This window comes from Taurulus bubalis (genome assembly GCF_910589615.1).
Source record: "Taurulus bubalis genome assembly, chromosome: 6".
Taxonomy (NCBI): domain Eukaryota; kingdom Metazoa; phylum Chordata; class Actinopteri; order Perciformes; family Cottidae; genus Taurulus; species Taurulus bubalis.
This window is the reverse complement of record NC_136594.1, coordinates 25,950,911-25,956,869: the sequence shown is the minus strand read 5'-3', so window position 1 is coordinate 25,956,869 and position 5,959 is coordinate 25,950,911.

Sequence of the window (5,959 nt, the reverse complement as noted above, 5' to 3'; positions counted from 1 at the left end):
GCGAGGTGGCTTTGTCTCACATCTGTCTCTGTTTCTGCATCTCATACACCTCCCTGCTTATGTTTATCATTCATGAACAGTAAGTCATTGTAATGCAAGTGTTTTATTGTGAGTCTATTCATATTCTTATTCTTGTGTCCACTTCTTGGACAAAGTAATAGGAACAATAATTCCACTCTAAATAAACTGCATTGCTTTGTATTGTCAGCATGTTTTGTTATTGTGTCCATCATCTCACTTTATGGTGTAAAATGAACCATTCCACAGCATTACAAACTGTGACTCCAAAAACGACCCTGGAGTTGAATCAATATTTTGCAACATTATAAGCCTAAAAAAAGGCAGCTGACTGAATTGTTTATTGCGCATGATTGCATTGTATTTTACAGGTTTGTCCATCCCCATTAATATGAATATTATAGAGAGACTGTAAGAGTCTCAAAAGTCAACATATATTAATATTATGATGTCACCCTATGGGGATATAGTGTTAGAGCTATGGAGCACACACTGTCACTAACTGCACTCCCTGAAGAACTATTATGTAACTAAAAAAACGGTTTCAGAGAGAAGTGGCTATAAGAGACTTATCGTTTGAAGGATATATCAGGATGTCAAACCGATTCAGCAGCAAAGACACAATAAAAAGATGAAGATAGAGGCTAAAGCTACAGACACTGTTCCTGCTGGGCAGGTAGGTCTTTATTCACTGTTACTGTCATTAAAGCCGCATGTGTAATCATTCAGTATACACTACCGTTCAAACGTTTGGGGTCACCCAGACACATTTTCAGTTTCTTTGCAATTTCTCGCATGGAATAGCCTTCATTTCTAAGAACAAGAACAGACTGGCGAGTTTCACATGAAAGTTCTCTTTTTCTGGCCATTTTGAGAGTATAATCAAACACTGAGTGATAGTTGCTGGAAATGGGCCTCTATACACCAATGTAGATATTTCATTAAAAACCAGACATTTCCACCTAGAATAGTCATTTACCACATTAACAATGTAGAGTGTATTTCTTATTAATTTAATGTTATGTTCATTGAAAAAAACAGTGCTTTTCTTTGAAAAATAAGGACATTTCTAAGTGACCCCAAACTTTTGAACGGTAGTGTACCTTCAGTTGTTAGCGTTGCGTAGAAGTGCTAACACTAGTTAACGATGCGCTAACACAATCTGCTAATGCAAGCTCCGTGGGTTTTTATTGTCGAAACTCAACATTTTAGAAACGTATATCTCCTTCCAGCCTCTCTCCGGGTAACGAGTAACAATATGTGATGCAACGTTTACCGTAAAATTTGAGTTATGAGCCGCTACTTTTTTCCCTCAACTTTGACCCATGCGGCTTAAATATCTGTGCGGCTAATTTGTGGATTTTTACGGTTCTAAATTTAGCAGCAGCTGCAGAGACATCGCAAGGAGGCGCGATGGAAAACAGGTCTGAAGCAGGGGTCCTAGAGGCAGGGGTCCTAACCCAGCGAGCTAGCGAGCGCTAGCTGGCGAGTGCTAGCTGGCGAGCACTAGCTGGCGAGTGCTAGCTGGCGAGCGCTAGCTGGCAAGTGCTAGCTGGCGAGTGCTAGCTGGCGAGCGCTAGCTGGCGAGCGCTAGCTGGCGAGTGCTAGCTGGCGAGCGCTAGCTGGCGAGTGCTAGCTGGCGAGCGTTAGCTGGCGAGCTGGCAGAGCTGCAGCAGCTAGCTCCCCGACAACCACCAAAGGTAGCGGGACCAACCCTGACTCGACGCCCGACTTGGGCAGCGGGGACGTGGGCCCTGGCAGCAGCGGCTTGTTTATGATTAAATACGACTTTTTTTATTGATTTAGTAGATGCAGCTTATAAAAGGGTGTGCCTTATAACCCGCATTTAATGACAGTCCACGACTCGCTCGAAATCCACCAAACCAGTCTGAAAATTAAGAAAATACAAAAACCACTGCATGAGAGGGTGAGACTTTGAAAGGGTCGATACCCGTGAGCAACATCCTAAAGGTCCCACTTAAAGACAGTAAACAAGCCTAAGGATTTTGTCTCAAGGCCCCCATCTGACAAGATTATCCCTGTTAGCTTCAGTTTCAGTTGCATTTCATTTTTTACTATACGGCCTACCGGAGCTCCGCGGTGGACCCGTTGGGGTCCCCGCACCCCAGATTGGGAACTGTTGCTCTATAGGCCATGCTCTTTGGACCCAGGGTTGCATAGCCACGAGAAGAAGGGAAAAAACGAAAAAATAATGAGAGGAGGAGGAGCAGGAGGAGAGGTGATGGGTTGCAGCTGAGTTGCATGGGATGCTGCTGCTGCTGCTGTTTCTGCTGCTGCTGGTGCTGCTGCTGCTGGTGGTGCTGCTGCTGCTGGTGGTGCTGCTGCTGCTGGTGGTGCTGCTGCTGCTGGTGCTGCTGCTGCTGGTGGTGGTGCTGCTGTTGTTTCTGCTGCTGCTGCTGTTTCTGCTGCTGCTGTTTCTGCTGCTGCTGCTGCTGTTTCTGCTGCTGCTGTTTCTGCTGCTGCTGCTGTTGTTTCTGCTGCTGCTGTTGTTTCTGCTGCTGCTGCTGCTGCTGCTGCTGTTTCTGCTGCTGATGATGCTGCTGCTGCTGCTGCTGCTGCTGCTGCTGCTGGTGGTGGTGCTGCTGGTGCTGATGCTGCTGCTGCTGCTGGTGGTGGTGCTGCTGGTGCTGATGCTGCTGCTGCTGGTGGTGCTGCTGGTGCTGCTGCTGCTGGTGGTGCTGCTGGTGCTGATGCTGCTGCTGCTGCTGGTGATGGTGATGATGCTGCTGCTGATGATGATGATGCTGATGCTGATGATGATGATGATGATGCTGGTGGTGATGCTGCTGCTGCTGCTGCTGCTGCTGCTGCTGCTGCTGATGATGATGCTGATGCTGATGATGATGATGCTGGTGGTGATGATGCTGCTGCTGCTGCTGCTGCTGCTGCTGCTGCTGCTGCTGCTGCTGCTGCTGCTGCTGCTGCTGCTGCTGCTGCATAGGCTCCATCGCTCCATCCCTCCCTCCGAGAGAATGGGAAAAAACAAGGAGTGGTTATGTGATTCCCCACAAGCAGGAGGAGAAGCGCACAGGAGAGAAAGGACTCGCGGGGGAGGAGTGTGAGAGGAGGGGGGGGCGTTTCCCTGCAGCGCGTTGTTTTCTCACACTTCAGCATGGATACGATGTGTGGCATTATGGAGCGTCTTCTCCGGGAGGAGCTGACATGAAGCTGGACGCGGCGGTAAGTTGAATATGTATGTCTGTTTTTTTCCCGCTGCTAAAGAGCGACAGTTGCGCGGCGCCACTTTAGCCCGTCCGTCCCGATATTTAGACATATTGATATTCATAAGTGAGGAGACAGGGAGGCAGCGCGTGCGGCTCTCCGCGCGGCCCGGGGATCAACGCCCCATCAGTCCCTCGTCGGCTTGACAAGCAAACAGGTCGGTCCCATCAGCAGCAGCACTCACAACTAAAGTTCCCGTCGAATCACTTGACGAGCATTTGCACCAGCACGCGGCTCAACAGCCTCTTTTTCTTTCTTTCTTTCTTTCCCCTGCTGAACGAGAAAGACAGATGTGGTTTTGAATCTCTTCCACGCTCCCTGCAAAGGGTTAAAGATTCAATCCCCACGCTTTACCACTCTGGAACTGGGTTCTCCTTGTCAGTGGGAGCGGATGTATTTACAAACAAAGAAAGCTTAATATCCAAGCCTGGCACGTAGGAGACAGGTGCTCTGGCTATCTGCAATTGTACAGTGTGTGTGTGTGTGTGTGTGTGTGTGTGTGTGTGTGTGTGTGTGTGTGTGTGTGTGTGTGTGTGTGTGTGTGTGTGTGTGTGTGTGTGTGTGTTATCTGGGCTAGTAGGCCAACTGGAGCCGATGCATTCTGGCCCAGTGATTAAGGAAAAGCAAAGTGTTTCTGTCAAGTTTGTCACTTAAACTTTGCCAGAGAGGCTCTTTTTTTCTCTGCACTCCAGGCTGAATTGGTTGAGTCATTTCTTTTTATTCTTATTTCATTTTATTTGTGTCTGGGTAGTGACTATTAGGCTCCACAGTGTAGCCAAAGTGACTGGAAAGATTTGCCGTTGCAGGCGTAAGCATAAACATCTCCATAACGGCGCCTTTAGTTCCAAGCAATTAAGCAGTAATGTGCCCAGCGTACGTCTCCGTCTCCGTCTCCATCTCAGGCCCGTCGACTCGTCTTTGGCCCCCGGGCTCAGCCGCTTGTGACTCTGCATCCCGTCTGAACCGCCATGTACATTAAAGGGTCGGTACGTCTGTTGCGTCAGACATTAACGTCCAAACGCAGACTGATGGTCTCTCATTAGGGCCTGCAGCTGGAGCCGGTTCACTTTTCAATCAAGTCAACGCCGGAAATGGATTTGTATATACAAATGCACACCAGATGTCTTTCGGACAGGAAAATAAAGTTGGCATCCAGTCTTTTTCACATTCATGCGGAGTCACAAGAGAGTAAACAGGGCCTACTACACTGAAGCCTGTCTTCAAGTTAGACAGAGACATTCCAGTGACAGCTGGCAGACACGTGTGGTCACAGGAGGGCAGCAGCAAAGCGCGTATTTTTACACCAGATCTCTGACACCTATACGTGCATCTCTTCACAGCTCGCGGTGAGAACAGAAGACACGTCCACTTGAGTTGTCATCATCATCATCATCATCATCATCATCATCATCCGCAGCCCCAGACATGGACAGTAGGGGATGGAGGAGAGGAGAGAGGACTAGAGGAGTGTAGGTAATGAGGGAGACGAGTGTCAAGATCTTCCTCATGGACGTGAGTGTTTGGCTCTTCCCTTGCAGGAGAGACAGTGGGTTCGGAGCACCGGTGTGAGTGAGACCAGCGGGATTGTCAGTGGCACAGACTTTTTTGGGGGTTGGTAGGTGAAGGGAAACAGAGTGGGAGCGGAAGATTGACACACGAGCTGATCTGTAGACGAGGGAAGCAGGGAGGAGAAGGGGTGAGAGGGTGAGACCACAGGAGAGAGGAAAGGTTAAAGGGGGCAGCAGGAAGTGAGGAGGAAAGAGAGAGAGACAGAGAGAGAGAGAGAGAGAGAGAGAGAGAGAGAGAGACAGTCAAGTCATGCTAGTAAACTGTAGTTTTCCAGGAGATGGGGAGGAGCTGTCTGTGGTGCTGATAACCCCCCAAACGACTCTCTCCTCCTCTCTTGTTCTCTCCTCCTCTCTTGTTCTCTCCTCCTCCGTCGTTGATTGACAACGACATGTGTCCCTAATTGGCAAGTGTGGATGAGGAAGAGTCAGGCTTATCCTCCATGGGACAGACCGAGGAAAAGAGAAAGAGAGGGGGAGAGAGGGAAGGGGGGGAGGGAGAAGAAGAAGAAGAAGAAGAAGAAGAAGAAGAAGAAGAAGAAGAAGAAGAAGGGGTGGTGGTGATGGAAACTGGAATGAAGGGAGGACATGAGGTGAGGAGGAGGAGGAGGAGGGTCTGAACATCTGTTTGCTCGTCTCCCCTCACACACTGACACCTCTTTGATAATTGGTGAGCCGGCCCTTCTCCCTCGGCGCGCGGCTAAATGGTTGCTTGATGCCGGGAGGCAGAGCGGAGGGACCGGCTGTCGGCGGTGCAATCTGTTTGCTCGGTGCAGCTCAGGTGGACAGCTCTACAGTCGGGTGTATTAAGTCCCAACAATGAGCTGCGAGTCAAAGCGTGCGTGAAATGTGTATTACGTCTCCCTCGTGCGCCGCCGCTGCATTGTTATCCGAGGATAAAAAACATCTCTTTTGTGCCTCTTCTCCTCTAGGTGCTGTCTTTAAAAGGTTTGCCTCCCTCCACCGCTGAGGGGACGCAGAAGAAGAAGACCAACAAGAAGAAAGAAACAGGAGGAATGAGCTGCAGAGCTGGGAGGAGGAGGAGGAGAGAGATGGAGAGACCTGGGCCTCCTTGCCCCGGTCTCGACCTCCTTGCCCCGGTCTCGACCACGGGTATTCTTGGGTTGATAATA